Raw genomic sequence first — 13,477 nt, forward strand, 5'->3', positions numbered from 1 at the left:
CTTCCCCCCTCATTACGTGTCCTATCCATGCCCATTTCTTTTTCTTGATTTCAACTAAGATATCATTAACTCGCGTTTGTTCCCTCACCCAATCTGTTCTTTCCTTATCCCTTAACGTTACACCTATCATTCTTCTTTCCATGGCTCGTTGCGTCGTCCTCAATTTAAGTAGAACCCTTTTCGTAAGCCTCCAGGTTTCTGCCCCATACGTGAGTACTGGTAAGACACAGCTGTTATAAACTTTTCTCTTGAGGGATAATGGCAACCTGCCGTTCATGATCTGAGAATGCCTGCCGAACGCACCGCAGCCCATTTTTATTCTTCTGATTATTTCAGTCTCATGATCCGGATGCGCAGTCACTACCTGTCCTAAGTAGATGTATTCGCTTACCACTTCCAGTGCCCCCACTACATATCGTAAACTGCTGTTCCCTTCCGAGACTGTTAAACATTACTTTAGTTTTCTGCAGATTAATTTTTAGACCCACCCTTCGACTTTGCCTCTCCAGGTCAGTGAGCATGCATTGCAGTTCGTCCCCTGAGTTACTAAGCAAGGCAATATCATCAGCGAATCGCAAGTTACTAAGGTATTCTCCATTAACTCTTATCCCCAATGCTCCCCAATCCAAGTCTCTGAATACCTCCTGTAAACACTCTGTGAATAGCATTGGAGAGATCGTATCTCCCGGCCTGACGCCTTTCTTTATTGGGATTTTGTTGCTTTCTTTATGGAGGACTACGGTGGCTGCGGAGCCGCTATAGATATCTTTCAGTATTTTTACGTACGGCTCGTCTACACCCTGATTCCGCAATGCCTCAATGACTGTTGAGGTTTCGATTGAATCAAACGCTTTCTCGTAATCAATGAAAGCTGCATATAAGGGTTGTTTATATTCCGCACAGTTTTCTATCACCTGATTGATTGTGTGAATATGGACTAGTGTGGAGTAGCCTTTACGGAATCCTGCCTTGTCCTTTGCTTGACAGAAGTCTAAGGTGTTCCTGATTCTATTTGCGATTACCTTAGTAAATAGTTTGTAGGCAATGGACAGTAAGCTGATCGGTCTATAATTTTTCAAGTCTTTGGCGTCCTCTTTCTTATGGATTAGGATTATGTTAGCGTTTTTCCAAGATTCCGGTACGCTCGAAGTCATGAGGCATTGCGTATATAGGGTGGCCTGTTTCTCTAGAACAATCTGCCCACCATGTTTCAAGAAATCTGCTGTTACCTGATCCTCCCCAGTTGCCTTCCCCCTTTGCATAGCTCCCAAGGCTTTCTTTACTTCTTCCGGCGTTACCTGTGGGATTTCGAATTCCTCTAGACTACACTCTCTTCCAATATCATCGTGGGTGCCACTGGTACTGTAAAAATCTCTATAGAACTCCTCAGCCACTTGAACTATCTCATCCATATTAGTAATGATATTGCCGGATTTGTCTCTTAACGCATACATCTATGTATGCGTCAGTGTGGGCACGTATGAGTGGGCACGGAGGAGCAGCCAAAATGCGCTCGCCGCTCAATGTCTGCTTCTTCTATGTGCAGATTTTCTACTTTGGCAGATCGCTAGGCTCGGTACCACAAGCTGCTGATTACCAGATATCGTCAGCACGAGTGCTTCCATCTTCGACATCAGCCGACCAGTGGGGGTTCTGCTGTCGTCATCGCCATGAGACCGGCCACGCCTCCTTCTTCAACACGTCACACGCAACGTCACAACGGTGCCACTACTTAAAGGACTGGCACGGCCTAGCCGCCTTCAGTGGGCACGGAGGAGCAGCCAAAATGCGCTCGCCGCTCAATGTCTCCTTCTTCTATGTGCAGATTTTCTTCTTTGGCGGATCGCTAGGCTCGGTACCACAAGCTGCTGATTACCAGATATCGTCAGCACGAGTGCTTCCATCTTCGACATCAGCCGAGCAGTGTGGGTTCTGCTGTCGTCATCGCCATGAGACCGGCCACGCCTCCTTCTTCAACACGTCACACGCAACGTCACAACGGTGCCACTCCTTAAAGGACTGGCACGGCCTAGCCGCCTTCAGTGGGCACGGAGGAGCAGCCAAAATGCGCTCGCCGCTCAATATCTCCTTCTTCTATGTACAGGTTAGTGGCAGTCCGTCACTGCATTGCAAGCGTTCAAATAACTTCTTTTTGCAGCTCCTGCCGTGCCCGAGTGTGTTATATACCATTTTTCGTGATCTTGCGCACGTTTCTAAACTGCTCGTTCTCTGCGGGGATATAGAGATGAATCCTGGGCCTGATGATGCAAGTAGCCCAGTCCTTGCTGCCATTTGCTGCTTTATCCGCTTTAGCTGAGTCCCGTCATGAAGACTTAATGCGTTCCTTTTCGGAACTTAAAGCAACCCAAGAAGCCCTCACTCATAAAGTGTCGGACCTGTCAACCAGATTGCTAACCCTTGAAGCAGTTGTGGAAACATTTCAATCTTCCACGCCTCCCACGGACATATCCGAAATAGTTACTACTGCCATTAGTACTGAAAACTCTGAATTAAAATCAAGGCTTGACGACTTGGAGGATCCATCCCGGAGGGACAACCTTTTGTTCTATGGGGTTGTTGATAACGCTTCGGAAACATGGGCACAAACTGAAATTCTCGTGCGCAATCTTATTAAAAACCATCTAAAATTAGACATTTCTGATGAAGCGATTGCTAGGGCACATCGTCTTGGCTCTTTTGTGGTCGGCAAGACTCGCCCCATTATTATAAAGTTTTCATCATTCAAAACAAGAGAAAAGATCCTGTCACTGAAAGGCCTACTAAAGGCCACAAAAGTATCGGTGGGAGAAGATTTCTGCAGGGCTACACGCCAATCTCGAAAGAAACTAATTGAATTCGGAAAAGCTAGCGGGCAATCATTTTCTTTGCGGACAAATAAATTTGTCATGAACACGAAAACCTATGTGTATTCTTCTGTCACCGATGCTATCTGCGAACTTCATTCTTCCGATTTCGCCGCTGAAGTAAATAACGATGCCACAGGTCCTACAAATCCTTCCTCTCATTCTGCATAGCTATCTTCGAGTCGACCTTGTGAAAATAGCGTGTCTGTTCTTTTCACTGATGTGCGTAGCGTTTCCAACAGGCGAACAGCTTTATCTTCAACTATCGATTCTTGCTCCGCTAACGTCATTGTCCTTACTGAAACTTGGCTTTCCGCGAAAATAAAGAACAGTGAAATATTCTGCAGCGAAAGTGCTTATAACATCTACAGGTGTGACCGCGATATCCGGTCAGGAGGGGGCGTTTTGATTGACATCAAAGATAACCTAAATTCATCTGTTATTGACATTACATCACCCCTAGAATTAGTCTGTGTGCGCGTGAGCATTTCATACCGTCCCTTTATATTCTGTGCGTGTTATAGACCACCAAATTCGTCCTCTACATTTTCTGCAGATTTCCATGATGTCCTTAACAAATTGATTGTTAGGTTTCCCAACTCTCCGTTACTTATTTTGGGGGACTTTAATTTTCCAGATATAATATGGGAGACTGACTGTGTTAATTTTAAACGTACTTCAGCCGAGTCCATTGAATTCTTAAATTTGTGCTTTGACTTCAACTTAACACAGCTGGTCCACAGACCAACCCGAGTCACTCCAACATCTTCTAACACTCTTGACCTAGTGCTGTCTACTACCCCCGACCTAGTTCCCCCTTAACTTATCTTCCTGGGATAAGTGATCATTCATTGCTGCAGTTTGGTTTCAAAACACGCTTTTCTTACACAAAGAAGGTTAAGACAATTCGCGATTATACCAAAGCTGATATTCCCGCAATTACGCAAGAAATGGAGCATTTTATGGATGCAGTGATGCCCGATTTCGACCAACGAACACTTGAAGAAAAACTGGACCCTTTATAAATGCAAACTGTTATTCCTAATTCGAAAATATGTTCCACAACGAAAAGTACACTGTAATCCCCAGTCGCCTTGGTTTACGGCCGCCTTGCGCCGTCTTCGGGACAAGAAAAAACGGTTATTTCGTTCCACAAAAAACTCTAACAACCCGATTCGTTGGTCCGAATATCACCGCATCAACGATGAATATTGTAGCGCTATTTCCCAAGCTAAGCAAACCTTTTTCAACATTACATTACCATCATACTAAAGTGATCAGTGTTGCACAATTTTTAATATCTTTGCTTGCTTTTCTCATGACGCTGTACCTATGCTTTTGCCACCTCCAACGACACTTTATGATACCCCAATGAATTCAATTCTTATACACTGGGTGGGCATTAGAAAACTAATCGGTAGTTTGAAAATATCTTCGTCGGCGGGTTCAGATGAATTTAATTCAAAAATACTAAAGTGTACTAAACTGTATTCATCAATTATTCTTTCTAGGATATGCCAACAATCATTACACTGCTCATCACTACCAAGCGACTGGAAGGTGGGGAAGGTGGTTCCTGTTCACAAATCAGATAACACACATTCTCCCGAAAACTACCGTCCCATATCACTAACCAGCATTCCTTGTAAGATTCTGGAGCACATAATATATTCCCACATAGTTGATTTTCTTGAGACGAACTCTCTTTTCAACAACAGTCAGCATGGCTTTAGGAAATCCTTCTCCTGCGAAACGCAACCAGCTTGCTTTACTAACGACCTCTTTTCTAACACCGACTTAGGATTTGACACTGATTGCATCTTTATCGATTTTGCTAAAGCCTTCGATACCGTATCCCATAACCTACTAATCTATAAACTTAGTCTTCTTAACATTGACCCGCTAGTACTGGACTGGATTAAAAACTTTCTTGCTGATAGAACACAATACGTAATCACTAACAATTCGTCGTCTGCGCCCCTCGCGGTAACGTCAGGCGTGCCGCAAGGGTCTGTTCTCGTTCCTCTACTTTATCTAATCTATATTAATGATCTTGCTTCCTGTGTGAAACTTTCAACTATTAGACTTTGCTGATGACTGCGTTATATATAATAAAATTACTGACCTCAATGATTCTCGTAAACTCCAAGACGACATTAATAACGTTCTGTTATGGTGTAACAAGTGGTCTATGCAGCTTAACTTACGCAAATGTCAATGCGTGCGTGTATCACAGCGTACTAATACTACTAATCTGCATACATATTTCCTGAATAATAGCCCTCTCTCAGTTTTCTCGTCGTACAAATACCTTGGACTAAACATCACCAGCAACCTTTCCTGGCACATGCATGTCGACATTATATGTAGCAATGCCAATCGCATGTTGGGCTATTTGCGCCCATACTTCTAATCCGTACCATCTTCACTGAATCTAATTCTCTACAAAACATTAGTTCGCTCCAAACTAGAATACGCATGCGCCATTTGGGACCCGGCTAACATTACACTCATAAACAGCATCGAAGCCATTCAAAATCGTGCAGCGCGTTTCATCTTATCAAACTACTCCCGACATGCTAGCGTTACCTCAATGAAGACAACACTTATCTTGCCAGAACTTTCTTTCCGTCGTAGATGCTTCCGCCTTTCGCTATTCCATAAAATCTACCACCACAACCCTTTGTTGACAGAACAGCTTATCACCCAACCGTCATACATTGCAGGAGTGGGTTAGACAAAGATAAGTCATGATAAAAGAACGAAAACGGAGTTGCCCATAGATGAATGGAAATGTTTTATTCGCGATAACTCAAAAGGAATAAGCTTGGGCGCGTTAATGCAATTCCTTTAAACATAATTTTCTTAGCGTAGCTTATAAGATGGCTCACAATGTTAAGGCGGTGCTTAGAGCTGGAAGACAAGAACACTTCCAAAATAAATCTTCTGAATTGGGTATAATTCAGCTATCGCTTGGCCTCTTAACGAATTAAGAAGTCGTCCCCGTAAAGGTGTGCATGAAACCATTTCTAAAAAATTTGGGCATCCGTCTATTCCGCCAGCGGAACATTTCATTATTTTTTGTAGTCTACTGCCATGAACTGGTCTGGTAATAGGACCAGTTACCTTGTGCCGCAATCGGCGGCTAAGTCTGCTTTTCTGCCAGAGTGCACCGAAGATATATGTTGTATCCTATTCAAGTTCAAAGATTTAAATGAGTGGGATTAGATGGTGTCCGTGCGGGTGTTCTTCGCAAAAACTATGAGGCCCTGAAGATCGTTCTTTCAGCCGTATTAAACGACATTATAGCAACACAAATCATGCCACCTGGCCTCAAAGGAGCTATTGCAGTTCCCCTTTCAAAAGTGGACATAATTCTGTTGCAATCAATAGACCAATTTACATAGTTTCGTTCGTTGCTCTGATGCTTGAAAAGCTTATCTTTCATATCATTCAAAGCATCACAGTTGCACATAACCTCCTAGGACACAACTAATGTGAATTTACCTCCAGGCGTGGCACTAGGTTAGCGTTAAATCAACTTACTGATTTCCTAACTGCTGCTCTTGAAAACAGCGAATTTGCTTGCGCATTATATTTAGACTGATGAAAAGTTTTTCATTGCGTGAACCATGATGTTTTACTTTGCAAACTTCATAGCTATGGCTTACAAGGGCCTTTCCTATCTTTCCTTGAAAGTTATTCGCGAGGTCGGAATCAAGTTGGGGGGGGGGGGGGAGTAATTGGAAATATTAGATCTAAGTTTTCTCAACCTTCACCCTATCCTTTTTAAGTGGATTAAATGATTCCTTCTCAACCGATTACGATTCGTTAGCGCTAATGTTCATAACTCACCCTTCACTGACGTTCATTCCAGCATTCCACGAGGGTCCGCCCTTGGGCCCCGTCTATTCTTAATTTACAATAACGATCTTGCTCCCGTTGTTTCCTCTGGCATCCTACGCTTCGCCGACGACTGTGTAATTTTCCCCGAAATTATTACCGAAAGGGAAACTAACACTCTCCATTCTGACGCAGTTGCTCTAGCCAAATGGTGTAAAACATGGCGAATGGAGCTAAACGTGCAAAAGTGTAACATTAGGCGTGTCGCCCGAAACACTAGCAGTCTTCCCATTCATCTTTGAACAACGTTACGCTAGAACCCGTCACATCTTATAAGTACTTAGGTGTTCATTTATCATGCAATCTAAATCGACAGTGCACAGAGAAAACATTATTACCAAGGCTAACCGTATGCTAGGATACTCACGTCACAACTGTTTCACTGTTGCCAATTCAGTTAAGCTAAAGCTTTACGAAACATTAATTCGACCAAAGCTTGAATATGCTGCCTCTGTCTGGGATCCTATGCATGTTAAATTAATCACTGCCCTAGAACTTGTTCAGAATAACTCGATTCGTTTCATTTTCTCTAATTACAATCCCACTGCAAGCATAACAACCATGAAAGCCAGCATTTCCCTTCCGTCTCTAGCCGCGCGTCGAAAACTTAGCCGCCTGAATTTATTTCACAACTTGTAATACAATACCTTTTTCACGGCAAATTCATTCTATCACTGCAATATATTTCCCATCGCATTTATCATCGCCTTAATCTAGGTATTCCGATTTTTTGAAGCTTTTCCCGAATATTTTCTTCCACGCATAGCAATCGAGTGGAACCACGTTCCTGCTGACATTGCATCAATCATTGATAACCAACGTTTTCGCGAGGCACTTAGCACCATTGTTTAAGTTCATGGCTGTTTGGAATTGTTATTGTAACTCCCTGTATGTTGTTGTTCACTTTATAATAGTATTTTTCCCATTCCCCTCTGTAATGCCATTGGCCTTGAGGGTAAATAAATAAAATAAATAGATGGAAATTTAAACGGGGCCCACACAGTTGTCTAGTAGGATTCCTAAGGGATCAATTTAAGCTCCCCTGTATATAACTGATATGCCAACGACCTCACCCAATGCAGGCTTCCTTGCCGAGTTTTACAGCGAAGCTGTCAGTCCCTGCCGTCCAAGGAAATTTTCGTGTCGTTGTAAGCGAAAAATTCCCCATACGTGCGCCGATACCGAAGATAGTTCAATACCGGGCCCACCCACAGCGGTGGGGAAGCAGGCGTGATACACTCCCCATGCGCGGGCAAATCCTGAAAGTAGTGCCATGGCGGGCCAACCGGCGGCGGAGGTGAAGCAAGCTTTCAGCACTGTCTATACGTGGGCAAATCTAGAAGATTGTGCAATGCATGGCAGACCCGCGGCGGAGGTGAATCAGGTGTTAAGCACTCCTCATACGTGGGCCAATCACAAAAATAGTTCAATGCCGGGCCGACCCGCAGCGGCGGTGAATCAGGCGTTAAACACTTCCCATGCGAGGGTTGATCCGGAAGGTAGTGCAACGCCGGGTCGACCGGCGGCGGAGGTGAAGCATGCATTAAGTACTGTCTATACGTGGGCCAATCTCGGAGTATATGTATTGCCGGGCAGACCCGCGGCGCAAAATAGCTAAGTTATGCGGTTTTACGTGCCAAACCCACTTTCTGATTATGAGGCACGCCGTAGTGGAGGACTTCGGAAATTTTGACCACGTGGGGTTCTTTAACGTGCACAGAAATCTAAGTACACAGGGGTTTTCGCATTTCGCCCCCATCGAAATGCGGCCGCCGTGGCTGGGATTCGATCCCGCGAATTCGTGCTCAGCAGCCCAACACCATATCCACTGAGCAACCACGGCGGGTATCCGCGGCGAAGGTGAAGCAAGCCTTAAACACTCCCCATACGTCGGCCAATCCCAAAGATAGTGCATGGCCGGCCCGACCAGCAGTGGAAGTGAAGCAGGAGTTAAACACTCCCCATGCGTAAATAATATTTGGGGTTTTACGTGCCAAAACCACTTTCTGATTATGAGGCACGCCGTAGTGGAGGACTCCGGAAATTTTGACCACCTGGGGTTCTTTAACGTGCACCTAAATCTACGCACAGGGGTGTTTTCGCATTTCGCCCCCATCGAAATGCGGCCGCCGTGGCCGGGATTCGATCCCGCGACCTCGTGCTCAGCAGCCCAACACCATAGCCACTGAGCAACCACGGCGGGTACTCCCCATGCGTAGGCCGATCCTGAAGGCAGTGCCATGGCGGGCAGCCTCGCGGCGTTGGTGAAGCAGGCGTTAAGCACACCCCATACGTGGCCCGAACCCGAAGATTGTGAAACACCGGCCCGACCCGAAGTGGTGGTGAAGCAGGCGTTAAACACTCCCCATGCGTGGGCCGATCCTGAAGGCAGTGCCATGGCGGGCAGCCTCGTGGTGGAGGTGAACAGGCGTTAAGCACACCCCATACGTGGGCCGATCCCGAAGGTTGTGCAATACCGGCCCGACCCGCAGTGGTGGTGAAGCAGGCGTTATACACTCCCCATGCGTGGGCCGATCCTGAAGGCAGTGCCATGGCGGGCAGCCTCGCGGGGGAGGTGAACAGGCGTTAAGCACACCCCATACGTGGGCCGATCCCGAAGGTTGTGCAATACCGGCCCGACCCGCAGTGGTGGTGAAGCAGGCGTTATACACTCCCCATGCGTGGGCCGATCCTGAAGGCAGTGCCATGGCGGGCAGCCTCGCGGGGGAGGTGAACAGGCGTTAAGCACACCCCATACGTGGGCCGATCCCGAAGATTGTGCAATACCGGCCCGACCCGCGGTGGAAAGGAACGAGGCGTTAAGCACTTCCCATACGTGGACCCATCACGAAGATAGTGCAATGTAGGGCTGATCCGTGGCGGAGGTGCAGTCCGCCCTTAGGGACCCACATACGCAGCTTCGCTGGTCATGCTTCACAGAGTGGAAGGGCACTGAGATTTCTTTTTCATTACGCTTTTGTCAAGCTTCTAGTATCCCGTCATGCTAATTGTGATTACCTCATGACAGACTTAACATTGATGCCCTAAATGAGATGAGTTGGTAATGTAATAACTTATTTTTATAAATGAAAATAACCTAAATCCTTGTGTTTCTGGAATAAAGGCGCACTAAAGACAAGCACGAAGGAAAAGAATAGCACTGGCGCTGACTCACAACTCAAGTTTATTTTGAAGAAAGTCACGTTTTTTACACCGGCCAAACAAGGCCAACATGTCTACAACTAAGCGATTGTGTATGGGCATTAGGAGCCATCCTGGTGACTTGTCGAAACGCACGTGGAATACATCAGTGCGTCATTACGTGGATACGCATTAACCACGTACGCACAGTAGAGGAGACTTCTAGAGTGGCGAGGCATAATTTAGAAGGCCACAGAGTTCCCATGAAATGTCATGCGGCCAACGCTTCCAAACGGAATGCAGAAAGGGATGCAAGGTGAAGTTCGCGTTCTGGTAGACTGTTCTATTCCGGAGAACGTTCGAAAGTTACTCTGCCTTGGCCCGAATTTCGCCTTTAGACTAAATGTGCCTCCGGCAGAGAAAGTAGCTTTTTTTCTAGATTAATCTCCCGGTTTGTTCTTGATGGCGAGCAAGCTATATGCGTGGCTGAATTTCTTGACGTTTGCGCTCATTCTTGTTCTACTCGGGGTAACACTTCACCTGTGAAATCTGTTTTTCAAATTTAAGAGAGGAACAAGCTCCCAATGTGGGTGTAGGAAAAGGAAGGAATCTTTGTAGTGGTGCCGGAAAGTGTCTTTGCGGAAAATTCTGAAAAGGAAGTTTCGAAGAATTCCTACCAGATTAATGTTAAAGCATCTAAGGTTAAGCAGCAGGTCCTTGGGATGCTACAGGATAGAAATCTGGAAGGCGTGACATCTCGAGTCAAGAAGACTAAAGGTTTCAAACTGCGGATAACTTCATCAGGTAAAACCCATATACCAGAATTCCCAATCAGGGCCCTAATTTTAGAGTCTTAATTTGTAATTTCGGGGTATTTGCAAAAACAGCTTGAGGCTCATAACGTTGTTGTCCCTTCTTATGTGAATAGCTCAGATAGCGTGGTTAAGTTTTTCAAGACAGACTCCTGCATCATCTTCGGCTTTTAATAGTGAAGTGGAAGAGATTGCCGCGAAGTAGTGACGGTGAAAAAAGGAAAATGATGAATTGCGAAACTAGCCTTTTATTGGGTGAACTCGTGCCCGCAAAAGCGAGTTACACTCAAAGGAGAGCACTAGCGACGAACAAGATCGGCGGTCGTCGAAACTGATCGGCGGGTCCAGCGCGTCGTCTTTTGTACATCAGCCGTCGAATGTTCCGGAGTAATCGCTGGAACCCTCATGTCTTCCACAAAGTTCTACGCTATTCGCGTGGCACACACATGCAATGAGCTTACACAAAATTCTGTGACTGACAGCGGATGGACCATCGATAACATGCCAGAAACTTCCAATACATGCAGGTGCGTCCTGCGCTGCGCGATAACACTTGTTAGGCGGTGAAACGTGGTCGCCCGATAAAGATAAACAAGTACACGTGTCAATATATTTTATGCGCTACCGTATAATGAATTTATGAAGAGTGTCAGGTCTTGTGTGGTTGTTGATAAAGGCGAAGCCAAGTTCCTTGGGAATCACGGAACATCTGTGTCAAATTGCTGAAAATTTTACGCTCTGTGTATGTTGAATTGAAAGGGAGCGCGTTCACACAGAAGTCTGGAATTTGTATACAGTTGAGGGTGGCCCCCGCCTTAACCCATGTTTTCGTTAGCAGAGTTAATTGCGTTGCTAGTAATCTAGGAAGTTTGCCCTTAATGTCTTTAGTTGCCCTTAATGTTGCCCAAGTCGCTCAATGTGATCTTGCAAGCTTGTGTCATGGCTGCCGCCAGCTGCTTGAGGTTCGTTAACGTCCATGTCGTCAGGCGCAAGTCCAAGCAAGCGCCGGCTTCGTTGGAGGGTGTGTAGAAGAAGGTTGCCCAGAGCGATTACCCCTCACCTCCAGCAAAGTTGTTACGGATGAGATATATTTATTTACAAAATGATCGAATGGGCATAGAGACGAGATCACAGGCAGTAGGCCCTTTTCTACCATGCGCGCAGTATATCCTCTTCTTCGGCTCCACCGCGCAGCGTCAATGCGTTGATTTCTTCATCGTCACAGAAAGAGAGGACATAAGTAGTAAAGTAGCTGGCATTTAAAAAAATTTTTCAAGAATCCGGTAAAAGTTTCAAATTAACTATTGAGTTGCCTGCCGAAGATGAGACGGGAGGAATTTTTGTGTTGGGTATATAAGCCCCGTTCGGCAAAGGCGCTTTTCGAATTTTCCTCGGGACACTCACAATTTGTAAAAACCGGTATTGTTTACGCTGGGCTGCGCGCTGTGTTACAGAAGACATGTGAGCATTCATTGAGGTAGGGTTTATTTGCGCAGACTCAGAGATTACAGAACGCTGGTTACCCGGAAACGGAAATCCTGAGGGCCTGTGATAATCTTAAGTGGGTAAAGGGAACTAAGATAATAGGAGAATCAAGGGATTCCATGCACAATGAAAAAAGACTGGTGGTGGCGCCATATTTCCCCAAATTTTCTCAGTGCTTGAATGACGTGGCTAGTGGGTATGTGGTGCGTGTTGTCCTGTCCACGCCCAAGCTTGATACGTTTTCTTCTCGTTTGCACAATAAGTCATTGGGCCATGGCAAAGAATGCAATTTCTGTTCCGAGCAGTTAAAAAATAGATACGTTATATGCCGATCTTCTGTTGTGTACAGGTTGCCAATGTCATGCGAGAAGGTTTATGTGGGCCAGGCTAGCCGCTGCGGGAACATTAAAATAAAGGATCACGTGTCATCATTAAAAGCCCTTGCCTTTTCAGGCAACTGCTTCATTGCACTTGCCTTTTCATTCTAGAGTGCGCGGGTGCCAACCGTTAGCGGCCAAAAACATTTGTACTTGCATAAACATCAAGCCACAAGAGAGATCATGGAAGCTTTTTCTATTGATATGGAAGAGGAAAGGTGCGTCAGTAGACCACCTGTCACACTTAGTAAAAAATAATTGCGATATTTGCAGGAAAGAGTTTCACGTTAGATCGATGTTAAGTTTGATACGAAAACATTTTTCTAATGGGTTTATTGTTTTTTTTGTATGTTTAGTATTTTGTATGTTTTGACGGACTCGTTTTATTAACGTAATGACGCACTGATGTTTTGCAGTGTATTTTGACAAGACACCAGGATGGCTCCTAATGCGCATGCACAGTCGCTTAGTTGTTAACATGTGGGCCTGTGTTGGCCGGTGTATGTAAACCTGACTTTCCTCAAAATAAACTACGGTTATGAGTCAGCGCCAGTGTCGTGTTCTTTTCCTTCGCGCTGTCTGTTCTGCGCTCTCAAATTTCGGAACATGAATCACCAACAACGCGCCCAAGTTTCCCTTCTAGTACTAAATTCTTATATTTGCACAATCACATGAAATTTATTATTGTCATAATTCCTCTGTTTCCTCATTCTCATGGGTGTAATAATTATCCCGCTCTCCTATTCCATACCTTTCAATGGTCAAATTTCTGGGTGTTGATTTGGATTCTAACAGGTCTTGGGACACTCATTTGGCCAACGTTTGTAAACGGCTGCGTAAAATTGCGCGTCTGCCATACTCTATTAAAGCATTATGCCCAATATATATAAGCAAA

This window comes from Dermacentor variabilis, chromosome 9, assembly GCF_050947875.1.
Source record: "Dermacentor variabilis isolate Ectoservices chromosome 9, ASM5094787v1, whole genome shotgun sequence".
NCBI classification, from domain to species: domain Eukaryota; kingdom Metazoa; phylum Arthropoda; class Arachnida; order Ixodida; family Ixodidae; genus Dermacentor; species Dermacentor variabilis.